This window comes from Plectropomus leopardus, chromosome 12 (assembly GCF_008729295.1).
Source record: "Plectropomus leopardus isolate mb chromosome 12, YSFRI_Pleo_2.0, whole genome shotgun sequence".
Lineage (NCBI taxonomy): Eukaryota > Metazoa > Chordata > Actinopteri > Perciformes > Serranidae > Plectropomus > Plectropomus leopardus.
Window position 1 is genome coordinate 2,852,484 of NC_056474.1, and position 17,801 is coordinate 2,870,284.

Below are 17,801 nucleotides of genomic sequence, written 5' to 3' on the forward strand. Positions count from 1 at the left end.
TGCTTAAAACACGTTTTAAAATACCCCCTGTGGGGTGCGCGCACCGTCTGTTTCTGCAAACCGGGAGCGCGCCGACCACCAGCTGTATAGACTGTACATAAATATCTCATACAGCCCCACTTCCAAAATCCACAACTATTCTTTTTATGATGCTCAAGACGCGCTGCCATCCTCTTCACTTTTTTTGGTTGTGTGCTGCTTTTGTTACCATGGTTACTTGTTTCACTTTCCAGCTTTGGCTGCATTAGTGCACTAGAATAAAGGGCTCTCCACTGCACCAAACTGTGCGCAAAAGTGACACTTACAGGCGTACGCAAAGTTGGTGACCTCGGCTCTGGTAATACCGTAAATATATATAAATATTTTTGAGATCATCATCATCATGTTCTTAATTCTGAGCGCCAATCTTCTGTGTACACCACCAAACGCGATGAAAATTATTTCATCGCGCCTCAAATGAAATCGCGTCGCGCCGGACGCTCCAGTTTTGACGCGCGTCGTACAACGCTCGACGCGCGCGAAATCGCGTCCATCGCGAGCCCGCAAAAACAACATTTCTTCCGCCATTTCACTTTCTCTCGTTGACCATGCCTGAGATAACCACGATCGCTGCATTAGATTTTGATCTAATGCATCTGATTAGATTTTGCAAGGGAACACCAGGACGTCCATACGTCAACGTCGATGACGATCTCAACGCTGATAGGCTGTCGCGCGCGTCTTCACGCGACGACGCCGCAAAAGTTCAATTATTTCACTCGAGCGTTGGACGCGACGCGAATTTTGCGTCCAACGCGCCGCGCAATCGCGTCCATCGCGTGACGCGTCAAATCGCGTCTTTGCATTGACTTTGTATGTAATCTTGATTTTTCAACGTGTTTGGTGGGTACACGATAACCGCGCAGCCGCTGCAGAATGACACAATCGAGGAAATTGATGGAAAATAAAGGAAAATGTTAATTTGACTTGTTATTGTGTTTTTGTTTCCTAGTTTTATTTGATTTAACTTTTATTCAGATAATGAGAAAACAAAACGTATTTTTTTCAATATTTTGTTTTTTTCGGAAAAACAAATAAACGAAAATCTCACGTTTTTTGTGTTTTAGTTTTCCAGAAGGAACTGAATAATGAATGAACGGATCGTACCCGGACCATAAAAACATGCATTGTATTATATCTGGGTGTCATTCTGGGCTTTTGCTTTCGGAAGTTGTCATTTTTACTATTTTCCACCTGATGACGTCATTTTTACTATATTTGGCATATGGAGTAAATACATGCTATTTCCAGGTGCATAAAAATCAGTGTAGCTGCTCATCATGTGTTGTTTTATATCTAAAAACATACGTACATCATGACAAAAACCTGTCCTGTAAAATGAAAGTTATGGTATTAGGAAAATTAAGTCAATGAAAGTAGAATGTATCCTAAAATCTGAGAAATATCCTAAAATCCTAGAAACCTTGCAAAATCCTGGAAAAATGGTAAAATCTGAAAAGTGTCCTAAAATCTATGAAAAGTCTTAAAATACGAGAAATGTCTCAAAATCCTAAAAAATGTCCTAAAATTCGTGATATGTCCTAAAATCCTACAAACATGTATGGAGCGGTTGCGACTGGCCCCTGGCCTTTTGCCATTTTGCAAAAGTGGCCCCCAAACAAAGCAAGCTGAGTATTTAGTCCTTATTCCCCAAATAAGTTTTGTTCATTCCCCAAATTAACGTGATGCAAAACATCACCAATCAGTGCGTTTAACTGACGTTCCTTTTAAGATGTTACCATTTAGTTTTATGGCATCAAATTAGGTTTATTACATGTTGTGTTTTTGAAAAGCCATTAAAATGATGCCTCTGGGACATATACATTAACGTATATTTTTCCAACACACAGACAAACAAACATACACATTGCCTAAAGACACACTCACACCAACTCGACACACTCGTGCCCTCGTTTTTCTCTCCATCTGCACTCTATTATCCCGAGTGCTAATGCGTAAGGGCAACTAGTCCCGCCAGACGGAGCTCCGCCCTCCTAGCTGCGGGGCTCTGACCTTTTCCTTAAACGTTTTATCATCGTCGGCCCACCATAACTCACCCAGCCAGCCATCCATCAGCCCGGAGGTGGTTTCAATTTGTCTCGAGACATGCTTTCTCTCAGCTCTGGAGTCGACTCAGGTCTGCTCATTGTCTTCAGACGCAAGAGCTCACAAACTGTGCTGCTCATGCTTCTTTCACCGCGACTGTCCGGTCAAACAGCCTCGAACTGCAGAGAATTAGACGAGTGAAAATGGTCTTTTGATCCCAGCACCTCTGAGACACAAAGCTACATATTAATGGCACTAATCCCCTAAAAGTCATGATTTATTGAATAATCTATAGCACACACTAACCTGGGGGTCACGACTTCAAAAGGCTGAAATAATAACATGTACTGGTCCACTGCTTTTCACAGAACACATGCCCGGGATCGTAATATGCTTTCTGATCTTGTGCCAAAGCGGAGCAGCACACCGGGAGCGAGAGGGCGCACTGGGGACGTGCGTAGGAAGGCTATTAGGGGGTTAACTACCCGGTTAATATAATTTCGACTGTTAAAACTCGTGATAAAGGACCTGCGCTCTTTGATGTGTAATAGGAAACACCTGGCAGCTTCTGCCAAGAGAAAACATGTTTGACTCAACGTCTCTGACTGAAGATGATCGGTCCCCGAGGGCCACGGTCAGACTGCGGATGTCACTTTCAGTTCATTTTGCCTTCGGCAGGCTGACACCCAATAAGTCTTTAAAATCTGTGCAAATTGGCTTGGTTTCGTTCAAAAACATGAAAAGAAGGCGACGAGCAACTTAAGAAATGGCCCAAAAATTAGCAAGTGATAAACAGAAAAAAAAGAAAGAGAAAATATCCTTGAAATAAGCAACAACAAAAAACTAATGAAGTAGTGAAAAAAAATAATAAAAAAATAAAACAAGAATATATCCTTGAGAGAGCACTGAAAATATATATATATTCTGTAACATAATTTATATATTTAATTATATTATTATTATTAGAAATATTAAATTATAAAACTAAAATATAAATAAACAGTAAATTATTATTATTATTATTAATTTTGAAATAATTTTTTAATTAGACTTATTAATGCAGTTTTCTGGAATTTTTCCTGTATAATATCTATATATCTCTGTATATCTATATTTAATAGTATATGTTTTTATGTTTTTCCTGCTAATTTTAGGTAATTTTATTGTAACCTTTACCTTTTTTAAATTTATTTTTTGATATTACATTACATTACACAACTCTCTCTATATACATATATATTTCACAATTGCAGTTGCAACAAACTAGAATTATACAAGTTTGGCAAGTTTGGTTTTAGATGTTTTAAGACTTTTTGATGTCACCATGAATTAAATGACAATTTTGCCCAAATGTTTATTGTAACACAAAACATGACTTTTATGGTCTATTAAAAATGCAGATGATCTTCTTCAAATGTTGAGAAAACATGATATTTTATAGGCGTGGCAGAGACTCGGGTGGAACAGAGCTGGCGGTTGTTGGCGGGTTTTCTTGGTGATTTTGTGTTTCTCGTTGTGCATGTCTGTTTCCACTGCCTTGAAATCTGTCGTGCAGACTTTAAAAAACATTTTGCATTCGATATACGTGACTCACGTGCATTGTCTTTTACCGCTTTCATCAATGCTGTGAAATCTTGGTTAAATAACATGAAATTCGACTTTGTCGCTTCCATTATCCTGATCTGCGTGACGTTAATGTGAGAGGCATTCGGTAAATCATTTTTTAAAAATGTAGATATTATTCCAATAACAACTTTGAATGCTAACGCTAAAACATACTAATAATGGTAAATGCTAAAATATTATAACATACATTGTTATTAGCTCAAGTAGATATGAATCAAAAAGTCAGTCAGCTAACTCAGTTGCTCAAATATCTGTTAAACAGCAAAATCTATGTAAACATTTGATAACATGAGCCAATATTAGCCATCATACAGTGAGCTAATAGAAAATGTGAAGTTGACCTCACTCTTTGTTAAATTTTTTGGACAGGGGCGCGATCTTGTGAGGATCGCTCTGTTACCTGAGCCTAATCAAGACGACGACATAGATCTGTATGAACTGGCAGCCCAACGCTGCACACAAAGGCAGCAAAAATATCTGGCAAAACAAACCTATTTTTATTGAATTTAATATAAAACATCAAATATACACTTTATTACAGTTTAGTTTGAGTAAACAATAACTATATCTTAAGGTGTTAATATTTAAAAAATAGCATATTGTCTCTCCAGGACAGTTTTATGTCAACAGGGCCTCAGGGAAACACATGAATCTCTTTAAGTCCATAATATGCACAAAGTGGTCATTAAACAAGGCATGCAGTAGATATTCACATTAGAAAATGGCGGCTAACATGAAACACATGCTCTTAAAAAAACTGCCGAACGAACAGCTTTTTGGCGACAGCAGAAAACGCTGTAGTCACAGTGGGAATGAGCCGAAGGTCCTTTGGTGTCAACAGAATAACTGAAATACATAAATAAAAGACAGAAGTGGAGCACATGGCATTTCTAAACCGAAAAGCAGGAAACTCGAGCGTGAGAAAATTATTTAGAGCAATTATTTACAACACCCAATTCCAAAAAAACTGAAGCGGTGTAAAACGTAAATAAAAACACAATGCCATGATTTGCAAATCTTTTTTTGACGTATATTTAGTTTAAGACGGTACCAAGACAAGATACGTGAAAAACTGGTAAATTTTGTCTTTTTTTATGGAAATATTCACTTATTCTGAATTTGATGCCTGCAGCACATTCCAAAAAAGTTGTGACAGGGGCGTGTTTACCACTTTTCTGCTTCTCCTTTTCTTTAACAACTCTCAGTAAGTGTCTGGGAACTGAGGACACTAATTGTTGACGTTTTAAAAGTCAAATTCTGTCCCATTCATGGTTGATGTAAAACTTCAGTTGCTCAGCAGTCTGTGGTCTCCTTTGTCGTGTTATGTGCTTCATAATTCCCCTCACATTTTCAAAAGGAGACGGGTCTGGACTGCAGGCAGGCCAGTCTGTAGTCTCTGCACACTGTTGGATCATGTGCAGAATGAGTCTCATTTACCCTTTTCCCATCAAAATTAGCACATACGCGCATGTTTTTCAAACACAGGTAAAGCCGCTAAACATAGGCGATCGACTTCATTCCCGCTGCCAGTGAACACACCGCTGCGGCACGAGTCTGCCTTTCTGTCAGCTTTTGTGTGTGTGTTTTGTTTTGTTGGCAGGAGAACTGGTAAACAGCAGACAACAGCAGGAACAGCAGCCTTTGAAAACTTTTCAGTGGTTTCTTCTCTTTATATACTTATTCAGTCTCTTTGGTGCAGATGTTGTTGGATCAGTGTTTTAGTTGCTTAGGTGGAGGCAGACAGTTATTAATGATGGCACGTCATTGCATCTCGGTGGTTTAGGTGCTGAAATTTCTGTCTTCACTTGGGTGTTGTGTTCCCATCAGTGCCGATAAAAACCCTATAAAAACTGTAAAATCATTTGACCCAGGTTTTTGTACTCATTCTCATGGCATTAAAAAGCCAGATGTTAGCGGTTGTTATCAGATTTTTTGTGCTGTAGGAATCAGGCTATTGTCTTGCTGGAGTAACCAGGGATGTCCCTGAAAAAGAAGTCTGGATGGCAGCATATATTGCTCCAAAACCTGTATGCAGCTTTGAGCATTCAAGATGCGTTCACCTGATGTGCAAGTTACCCATGATGCCACGGGCGCTAACACTCCCACTATACCATCACAGCTGCTGGCTTTTTAACTTTGAGCTGGTTGGTCCTGTTCCACTTTAGTCTGGAGGACAAAATGTTAATAATTTCCAAAAAACAATTAGAATTTTTGTCTTGTTAGACACTTTTTTACTTCGCGTCAGTCCATGTCAGATGAGCTGAGGTCCAGACAAGTCGGCTGTGTTTTTGGATGTGGTTGAAATGTGACTCGTACTTTGCATGGTAGAGTCTTAACTTTTCCAAAGTGTTTCTGAGTCCATGTAGTAAAATTCTTTATATTATCATGTTGGCTTTTAATGCAGTGCAACCTGAGGGGTCAAAGTGATGGCCAGTGTCAGTGTGTGTTTTCAGCCTTGCCCCTTGTACGCAGAAATTTCTGAAAATTCTCTGAATCTTTGATAATATTACAGATTGTAGATGGTGAAATACAGAAATTCTTAGTAATTGTGAATTGAGAACTTTTGTTGGACTGTTTGTCAACATAGTTTTTTCACAGATTAGTGAATTGTATTTCATCCTTGCTTGTAAACAGCTGAGTCTTTTAGGAAGCGCCTTTAAAACTCAATCAGGTAACTAATTAACCTGTTTGCCAGTGAATTGTTCCAAAATGGTGTTTTTTGAGAATTTTCCTACTTTCCGAGTCTTTTGTGCTGCATCATATTTTGAGTAAGTGTGTATTTACAAATGACAATGCATTTTATCAGTTTGTACATTCAATGTCTTGACCTTATTCTGAATTCAGGTGAATATAGGTCAAAACAATCATGGCAATTTATTTTTATTTATGTTTTAGACATTGTCCTGACTTTTCTGGAATGGGGTTGTACTTCTGTCGATATCATTACACACGATTAATACTTGCATTTATATAAATACAATGGTTGATGCATAATGCTACATTTTTAAATTAAAGTCAATATTTTATTTTTTCTTACACAAAGTCAAATTAGCTGTGGGCTATAGGACAGCTTTTTTCCCCGTTGTTTCTAAACTTTATGCTAAGCTAAGCTAACAGGGTGCCGTAGATTTACAGACAGATATGAGAGTGGTATCAATAATTTTTTCTAACTCTCGTTAAGAAAGTCAAAAAGTGTCTTTTCAAAATGTCAAACTAACCTCTAAAATCAAACCAATGAAACTCGTTCATCATATAAATGGATTAACATCTGGTCTGAACTGAGAACCATAAAAAAAGCAACATGGGAATGTCTTAATGTCACGCCGCCACCCAGAGGATTGACACTCCACTTCCTGTTTGGTGGCTGATCTGGTTGACCCGTCCGCGTACGCAGTCCAGTGTGAAGAACAGCGCTGTGCCATTATGAACCTTGAAGGACGCCCGCAGGCTGACACTGGCCCAGCGGCTGCCCTCCGGCATCTGACCGCCTACCTGCTGAGCCAGAGGGACGGGACGCGCTCCGTCTGCCTCGCGGCCACCTGCCGACCCCTCGGGGTCACTCCGCCTCAGAAGAGTCACCTTGACCAGATTGCAAGAGTGAATGAGTTTGAGATCCAGAGCCACACTGACCGTGCCGCCCTCCCTGAAGACGAAATCCCGTCCCTGATCTGTGGATCCCTTCCCCAGCAGCCCCATCTGGGACACCTGAGCGCTGTTTTGGCGGAAGAACAGCGGCTTGTTTCGAACTGCTCCTGAGGGAAGTCCGGTGTGAGACACGGCGGCAGAAAGAGAGGAAGAGATGGCGGCGGGGACCCAAACCAAGCTGAGGACGCTGATGCCTGTCTCATCGCCGAAGAAACGTACGTTGCACTGAGCAGGAGAGAGGATTTCGAAGCCAAGCGTGTCCCCAGAGCCGACCCGAGCCGCTCCAGACAGAGACAAAGATGTGTCCCGGTAGTGGACGCCTGGTTTGAAGGTACGGCAGAGCTCAGTGCCGGTTCCGTTACGGTTGAGGTACGCCAACAGCTGGAAGCCCTCGCTCACGCACGCCTGGCCCATGGAGTACAACGCCTGCTGAAATACAAAACGCACAGTGCCGCTTTCTGCAAAACGGATCCCTCGTCCGTCATGAGTCAGCCCCACCACGTAAGGGTCCGATGTGGAGGTGGTGCGGAAGACAGGGCGATAGTTTGTGTGGTAGTGTGCAGACACCATAGCCTGCGCTGTCATGGCAACAGCCCCGGTGTCATGGGAAAGCCAGAGGAGACTAAACGGCGGCGCTAATGGATCATACAGCTGCAGACCTTCACTGCTCTGGTTACAGTGGTGGCTGGCGCTCCGGAGGAAGAGGGCGATCCTGTGACCCGGGGCGACCTCTGCTACCGCGCTGGTGCTTACGCTCTGCAGCGACCTTCCCTCCTGCTGCTCGATCCTGACACCGCTGAGGTCGCGACCTTCAGAGCTGTCTGTGCTGTTCAGACGCAGACACAACTGGATGAAGCTGCGACAGCCGTGGCTCACCGACAAATTCTCATCCAGCCACACCAAGCCGTGCTGCCTGAGCACCAGGCGCCCGTCCTCAATGGACACCAGACCCGCATCGCCCCTCCCCTGGATGTGAAGCTGCACGCTGGGGAAGGCGTGAGCCAGGACGTGGCCTCTTGCGCCAGGCAGGCTCACATCTGCGGCCCAGGACAGAGAGAGGGCGCTGTCGCCTGCAGCAGCAGCAGCAGCAGCAGCAGCAGCAGGGCCGGAGCAGATGGTGTCTGTGAGGAAGGTACAAGGTGAAGCCACGGGCTCCCCGTCACACTCAGCACAGGCCTGACACTCGTCCATGTCCGGGTTGAAGAAGTAACCGTGGCCGCACATTCCCGAGGTGGCGTCTCGCTCTGTCATGCCCTGGCACCTGAATCCACCTGATGATTTAAAAGATCAGAGTTCAAATGTCAAACTGCACTGTTTCTAACCATAAACAATCAGTTAGTAGTTCAACAAATGCCTAAAAAGGAAAACTTTGAAATAAAAAAATGCAAAAAATAGACAAAAGTTCTCAGTAGTTCATGTTACCTGGAGTGTTGAGACACTTCTGTACATCTCCACACAGATCAGCTATTTCAAGGCATTCATCTCTGTCCTGTAATGATGAATTAATCAGCACTGTTAAAGCAATTCTTAGTTATAATATTTTATATCAAAAATGGCTAAAGGGAGTCGCGTCTTTTAGCTCTTGTTTTAAGTTTTATTACTTTTCTGTTTTGGTGCACTTTCATGGTGTAGTTTTGGGCAGCTACTTTCACCCCAAAAAGCTCCACAAATTGCACAATTAAAGCTGTTATAATCAAATGACATGATGTGTATGTAAAAGGTGTCCCTTGTCGTGATAAACCCACATAATAATAACTTTTAGGATCATTTATGCTCGATGTTAGATAGGTATAGGAAAACAAATAGAGCCTTCTGTCTGTACTCTGTGAACGAGTTTTGTGTTTACAGCTCGTTTCTGCTGCCCCCAACTGGCCAAAAATCAGTAATTGCAGTTTTAACTGTGACCAACATGTCACCAAAGTCCAGTGATATTTATAGGCCAATTAAATTCAGTCCTGATAGCTTTATTATCCTGTCTCCTGCTATTTGTGTCTTTAGTCTTTTGCTATGACATGAAAACTGTAGTTGAATATTATTAAGTGGTGAAACAGTGGAAAGTGTTTCTGCTTTAACATATAAGTCCAGTCCTGTTTATGTCCACGAGTTAAAATGTCAAAAAGTAAAAAGATGATATTGCGAACCTGGCAGATTCTGTCTGTGTGGACTGAACACTGGTCGACCAGGAAGAAGCCGGCAGGACAGATGGTACATTTCTCACAGCGAGGATATCCGCTGCTGAAGCCGCAATACTCATCAGGTCCACAGCTCCCACAAGCCAACAGGGAGCGCCCCACCTGGTGGCATCAAACACGTCACTTAACATAACAATCGGGCCAATACATCCACTAGAAGAAGCACTGTAGAGTAGCTAACCAGTTGTCAGGTATTGCAGATACAGTTTTACTTGTCCAAACCATTTAATATGTTAGATTAAATCAGACGAGATAAAGTTATTGCTTTACTTAATTATTCGAAATTCTTCTATAGTAGAGTGCATGCTTTTGCAGGAGATAATCTGTGGATATAAAAGTTATTCCAAACTGAAAAGGATTTGGAGAAATAGAAGAAAAACAGGCACATAGCCTTCATGTGCTCTTAAGAAATATCGTAATGTGACGTTTACGTGATGTTTCAGGGCAGCAGAAATGACAGAAAATGTTAAAATAATGTCAACAATTGAGGATAAAAAATTATACATTCTGTTATTTTGTTCCTAGTTTCTATTTAACCTTTCATGCATGCAACTTTTCTACCCTTGTACTTACCCTTGTACTGCTGCAACGCTTGAATTTGAATTGAATTTTTGAATTAGAACAGCAGAGTGTTTGACAGCCACAGTGTTGAAACAGCCAGATATGCAGAGGTGGAAAGTGACTTCTTCAGACTTCTACAGACCACTTTGTGTTAGTTTCAGGTTTAATCAGACTTTGGATGAATTATTTAGAAACACCAGGACGCATCGCTCCGTGTCTCATCCAGCCGCTCGCGCTGAGCTTTCATTATTATTACCAGGGGCAGATGTAATGTTTTAGGGGCCCGGGGCCACAAGCACATGACCTTATTTTCAGCTTTTCTCTAACTGGGAATGTTGGCAGGCTGTTGGCAGCTATGGGAGAAGTAGGCCGACTCAAAAGTTATTAATTCCTGAGGAAAATGATTAATAGCACAGAAGTTTGACAGAAGTTGAAGTCAGAGTCCTGCAGTCAGGAGAGGTTGGCCTATTATCAGCACAATGTGCTTCAATTTACCTGAAGTTTGTTTCAGATTTATATAATGCTGGAAAGTTTAATGAATATTAATAAATCATCAGTTTATTACAGTCCAACACACCATGGTCAAACGAAACTGTCTGTGAACTATGAAGGCAAAAACCGAAATAATCATAATTGAAGTAAAATGTTCAAGTAATCATGATATTGATTTTAGGTTTGAGGTTCGGACCTTTGCTGGGAGGACATTTTAGTAACTGGACCTAGGTCCGCCACTTGGTGATGCCTGTTCTACAGTATATTTGTCATGTTTAATTACCAAAAATAAATATTTAAATCAAATTAACCTTATGGTATCTTGATATCTCACTTGGGAGTCAAAGGGAACCTTTAAGCTTGACAGAAATAGTGATTTTATGTATATGTATATCGTGAAAAAAAATATTGTGATAAGACTTTATTCCGTATCGCCCAGCCTTATCTGCAACTATTAGTTGTAGCAAGCAAGCAAACTTTTACCTATAAAGCATGCCAGGCGAGTATACTAACACTGATAACGTTATTTTATAACACAAGTTGCCAACTTGACATCGTATGCATTAACTTTTATGTGGGAAAAAGTCAATGTTTGGTCAATGCTAAGGAGCTTTTTTATTAATTATAACTTTGATTACGCTGTATTCGTGATGCAGCTCACCTCCATCACGCTGGCCTCCATGTCCACCTTGTGCAGAGACAGAGCCTGCTGTGCTTGGTGGGTTCGAACCTGCCCGCTCATGGTCTCCATGCGACTGTCTAGCTCCCCCTGCAGGTTCTGGAAAGATGTTTGTTTGATGCTGTCCATCATTATGTTGTACTGGGCTTTAACCTGGAGGCAGAAAAACAACATTTTTGTGTGATCATGATGATGACCGTCATGCTTTGTGGATGAGTGCACAAATTAAACTGCAAAATGTGGGGTTATTTTGTGCACTGTTAGTCTGCTCCAAGCAGAAGTGGCCTGGTTTAAGATGGGTTTTGGTGCAGAACATATTTTTGTCTGATCCCCATATGCAGTAGATCCTCCACAGGGAGGTTAGCATCATCTAACAGAAGGAAACTTCTGCGGGTCAGGTGTTTTCCATCCACCAGCTGTCAGCGTCTCCCTCATCATCAGCCACAGCAGCCTTACTTGCTCCATCTGTTCGTACATCCTCCTCTGTTGCTCCAGGATTTCTCTCTGCTGGTTGACCAGCGTCCCCTGCTGCTCACTGAGGAGCCTCTGCAGCTCCCTGACCTCGTCCTGCTGGCCCCTGAGGGCCTCAACGAGCTTCTCCTGGCTCTTCGACAGCTGCAGCTGCAGCACAAGAGCGTCCTCTGAGGGTAGCTCATTAGACCCTGCGCCAAAGAAAGAATAATATCACATAGCAATTTAAGTTAGAGCTATTTTCTCACTGAGGTGGCTGCAGTTTAACCCTTTGAACCAGAACAAATTGGCTTTAATTCTTTCAAGGACATGGAAAGAAGAAAATGAGCAACTTTACAAGAAATTACCCAAAAATTAGCAAGAAATGAGCAAAACATTTACAAGAAAGACCACCTGAAAATTGCACAAAAAGGAAAAGAAAAGTAAGTTTCCCTAGTTATGTAATGATTTAATAAAATATAAATAAAAACACCTAAAAACAATAAACAAGCTAAAAAGCAGAAATCTGAATTTTATATATATTATATTAAAAATGTATATATAACTTTTATAACTTTCTCTCTTCATCTATAGAAAAAAACTATGTTTCAGGTCGTTTTATACTCACGTTTTGCCAATTTCTATCTCATTGATTTTGTTTTTTAAACAGAAATCCAGCTGATCTGCTCAGATTTTTAAGCTTTAAATGCTTGTGAAAGGAATCTTAATCTACAACTGCTACTAGTACCAGAAAACTGATGTTGGTCCTTGTTTCAAAGGGTTAAATTAGTTTATCTCTCTTTCCATTTTTTGGCTGATCACACACATGCTGATACTGACCTGGTTTCATGTCACATGTCAGCTGTATCCATGCGCCACGTTCCGACCCAAAGTCTGGAAGCTCATCCAGAAACTGCGCCGCTCTGTCTGTCACATGAACCGGCGAAGAGTGTCCTCTCCCGTCGTCTCCCGCGTGCGCACCGCAGCCGTCTCCGACACAGGGTTTGGACTTTTGGCGCATCCGGTGTGGAAGTTTACATCCAATGCCTTTGCACTCCCGCGCTGCACTGTCATCGCTCGTGGGGCGCTGGGAGCCCGTGGTCGGACAGGTCCCACCGGCGCAGCCAGGATGGAACACCTCCGCCGTGATGGTCCTCGGGTTCGTCCTCCTGGTGCCATCCGCGCCCGCTTGTTGCGCAAAGCCTCCCTGCTGAGGTTGGACGATGGTGTACGGCGCTAACGGCGCGCTCTGGGCTTGTTGATGACTGAAATGAGCATCCTGCTGGTAACCCGTGTAGACCTGTCCCTGTCTGGACTGCGCGGAGTGGTGAAACTGTCGTCGGGTCGCTGCTGCCTCCATGCGCCCCTGGCAGTGCGCTCCGACGCACGGTCTGCTCCAGTCCTGTCCTGAGTAGCAACGCGTCCCGCGGCACACCTCAGACACGCTCTCAGCTCCGCTGACTAAAGATGTTACGCAAAGTAAAAAAATAGCAGCGATACGTGCCATGTTGCAACGCTGAACGGTAAAAACGGAATCAGGCCACGTGTGAGTGGCGGCCCCTTTTGCGCATCAATCCTTCAGTCCTGATCTTGTATGATCATCTCATTAAGAGAAAAAAATCCTTTAAATTAGTTATTGGTCGTACATGTAAGTGACAGTTGCTCTTGTACAAGTGGTTTCACAAACATTCAGCTTGTCTCCATCGCGCGCACCGCGGTTTCTGCCCCCGTTGCCCCTTCTGGAGATACTGTAGCTGCGTCTAGCCCACATGTGGCTCACTGCTCCTAATTGGCAACAGGCTTTGCTCCTAGTCTTAAATTAACCCCTAGCTTTCCCGGACATACCACTCTGCCGAGTCACTATTCCTATTGAAGCTGTGCATGTGGTAGATATTTGGACAATTCTGGTGTTATTTTTATGCTCACACTCCTGTGGGTCATTCATGAGTAGTTCATGAGTTACCAGAACTGCAAATGCTCCAGTGGAATTTCAGATATTTAGTTTATAGAGATTTTCACATTATTCAAAGGAAAATAGCTCTTTATTTTTCTTTTTTCTCTTTTTTTTCTTTTGCCATAATTTTTTAACAACAGGATCAGCCCTCCAGGGGTTTAACAAGCCCTGTCAGAATTAAAATCTCTGCTTTATATGGCACCAAAGCTTTGATCTCCTCTGGATTACTAGATTAGGGTGCAGTGGTGATATTTTAAAGCCAAAAAACTGCCTCTCCCTGTAGAACGTCAACTTTATTACACTATATTGGCACTCTCATTTCCCTCCCTGACCCCGCATGGCTTTGATTAAAGCTTTAACCCACATTAGAACCATTTAACCGTTTTCCCCTCTTCTCATTTTCAGGGCAAAATGAAACTCCCTCACACACACACACACACACACACACACACACACACACACTGAACATATGCAGGTCAGTAAATCCTCCACCTCTCAGAAGCAGTTTTTTATAAACAGACACATAATGACTGAATGGAGTCGGAAACTTTGGGGTTTTATTGAGAGTTGTGCTTTTGAAGGACAGATGCACACATGCAGCAGGTGATAGCAGGGTCACATTTAGACACGGTTACTAATTTACTCACTTACAGCGAGACCACACATGATTCTGAGAGTCGCTGCTGACGTCAACTCTGTGTTTAACAGCGGTGTTGGATGAGAGAGGCCCATGAGAGTAAAAGTACAGATATCTCACCAGAAAATGACTCTGGCAGAAGTTAAAGTTACCTTTTAGAATATTACTTCAGTAAAAGTCTGAAAGTATCAGATATTTACTGTAATTGACCCTTTAATACCTGGATCAACATCAGTTTTCTTGTGCTGATTCAGATGATTTATTATTCAAAGCTTTATTAAGGACTCAGTTTTTAGAGAGGTCCATAGATAATAAGACAAGATAATATCAACAAAAAGAAAAAAAATGAAAAAGGGACATAAAAAAGAAATAGAAAGGAAATAAAAATAAAGTCATATGAAAACAGCTTTTCAAAGCCATTTTACCTCTGAATTGTCTCTGAAATTTATATTTATTTATATTTATAAAAAATAAGAAAATGTGACCAGGAAATTCACAAAAAGAGAAAAACTACATTTATAACTCTCTTAAAATATTTAAAATTACTTTACAGAAAAAGGAAAACATTGTTGATCATTGTTTTAGTTTTTTTTTTTAGCACTTTCTTGTTTTTGTTTTTTTCTTTTGCTTATTTGTTTTTCACTTACCATTTTTATTTTTTTATTTTTTTTTCTCCACCATATATCTTGTCAATTCTTACAAATTTTGCGCTAATTTCTGGGCCATTTCAGTTTCTCGCCGCCCTCCCATGTTTTTTGAAAGAAATCAAGCCAATTTCTCAGGTTTCAAAGAGTTAAGTATTAGTATTATGATATTAAATGTACTTAAGTATTGAAAGTAAAAGTAAATGTTGTTAATAAGAGAAAGCAGTCTGAATTCTGAGGATCGTGAACTTTATTTTCTTATAACATTGAAATAAAGCGTGCATTACACTTAAAGAAAAAACATCTTGTTAAAACTTAAAGGGTTTAAAGAACAAAATCCATTTTTCCTATTCTTTCATTCATCCCTTCATTCCTTATTTTGCTTAGGTGAAATGTATCAGAGTAGAAGTATACACTTTATTTAGGAAATGTAGCTGAGTAAAAGTTGACAGAAATATAAAAAGTCAAAGTACAGATGCTCCTCCAAAATACTTAAGTACTTTAGCAAAGTATTATTACTCGGTTACATTACACATGGAGGCCAGATAAAGTGTCCACAGTCACAGTCCGAGCGTCTGATGTTGTTCATGTCTTTTAGCCCTGCAGCAGTAATATAAACTGTCTGCATGACTGTTTTCACACTGTGGGATTTCACACCTTCCTTTCACACCATCTGCTTTATTCAAAAATGTGCTATTATTATCTCTGTATCTTTCCACATCAACTGTGCCATCATATTCAAACTGCAGCCTTCAAAATTATCTCAAAGTGTAACCCTCAGGGACTGTTTGGTGCATTTTATGTAAATAATATTAATGTATATTATTTTTTAAAAGCTTGATTTTGAAAAGTGCATTTTGTGCGCGCGGAGGGATACGAGTGTGTGGAGTATTGAAGCGAGTCCTAAAGGGTTAATCCACAAATGAAAATGGGACTGATTGCAGGACTGTTGTATAAGACTGCATAACTTTTAGCTCAGAGTACTTTGATAACAGCTACAGAGTTTTTGTGTCCATTACGCCCAGTCTTTTCTACTTATTAATTAGGATAAATGTCTTTGTCCTGCAAGTCACTTTGTCCTATATGACAGATAAAGTATGAGCGTTTAGTCCAATAAATATGATTTTCTAATAGAACTGCAGTGCTCATTTAAAAACAATAGTCATAATAATATTGTTTTCTTTTCATCAAATCTGTAGGTCGTCTCTTAGTTACATGCTGCATTACTGCAGCTGACCCGCTGAAACTCACACAGATGTTTCCACTTGTGCTAATTGATTTTCCCTCGTTAAGGCGACACTAATTTATTAGCAGAACACTTTCAGTAACATGGCCATGCAAAGTGCTCTACATCAGTCAGTTAAAGGCATTGATACAAGATGTAAAATAAACCGAGGACGCATATGAAACACCTTAAAAAAGATGTTACATTAAGTGCTGGCAAAGAAAAAGAGATTTGCTGATGTCAACAAACTCCTCAAATTTCACACAAAGATGTCTAATATCCCGTCTTGACAGGTGCAACAGTACGGGGCGCCAAATGTAAAAATATGGTGACAATTTTTTAGGTGATATATTTGAAATAGTTATCTCACTGCCCTCAAATTTGGGACAAAATTAAGTAAAAAACATCAAAAAATAGCTTAAATATGTGTGACTTAAAGTAGTAAATAAATAAATAAATAAATAAATATACACATAAATGTGTGAATAAATACAGGAATAAGTAAAATCTATGGAGATAAATGTATAAATAGACACAAGAATAACTAAATAAAAAAATATTAAAATAGATCAATAGAATAATAAAATAAAAAAAATAAATATTGAAATAAATACAGAAAATAACTAAATAAATTTAAAAAAAATGAATAAAGTTGACAATCAATCAGGATAAGAATAAAGAAATATTTTTTAATTTAAAGTGTAAAGTATGGTATTAAAGTGCAACACGGGCCAGCATTCACCCGTTCACACACTTTCGGCCACCAAAAGTGCCGTTCACATGCACAGTGACGCACTGATGGGCGCAGTATGGCCACTCAGATCCTTGCCCAAGTTAGTGGACGACCACTACCTCCTGAGCCACAGCCGTCCCCCGCTTATGTCCCGCACATTCCCAAAAAGTCGTGAGCGCAGGTCTAATTGGCCACATAGGTGGCAACACTTGTGGCTGCTCTACTGTTGGTTTGTAGGTGTGAGAAACAAAAACGAAGAGACCAGAACATCGTGGTCAGTAGCTGTGCAGCAGTGCATATATGCAGCATAATTAGACGTGTAAACCTCACTCTGCTTTGTGTAGTTTAATCCACTTCCTGATTTCACAGGAAACGTAGTATCTGCAGAAGCGTTCAGACAAAGTCACATGTTCTCGTGGTTACTCATAAACTGACCCCCCTGAGAAATTCACACACACTTTGTGATGCTCCCATGTGTGGAAGAGACAGACGAGGTAAGACCTGAAGACATTTATACGTGATAGATCTGCATCACTTGTAAAGTAAATCAATAAAATACAAATATGCTCATCTAAAATCAAAAACTGTTGTGTAAAATATATACTTCTCCCTTCTATTCGTCCTTTTAAGAGTTAAATAGTTGAGCAGCTACATCAGCTTTGTTTAGGACAAACACATGTCCTCCTGCCAGTGGATGGTTGTGCAACTAATTAGAAAACAGTAAGAAGCTCTCAACCACAAGAAAAGAGAAAGCATGTTGGTTTACTGTCAGCAGGCAAAGCTTTCTGATTCCTTTCATGCATATAAGTCTCAATAAATCGCTTTTTGTTCTCTGGCTTTGGCCCGTCCGCGCCTGCTGTCTGTCTCCTGGCGGTTCT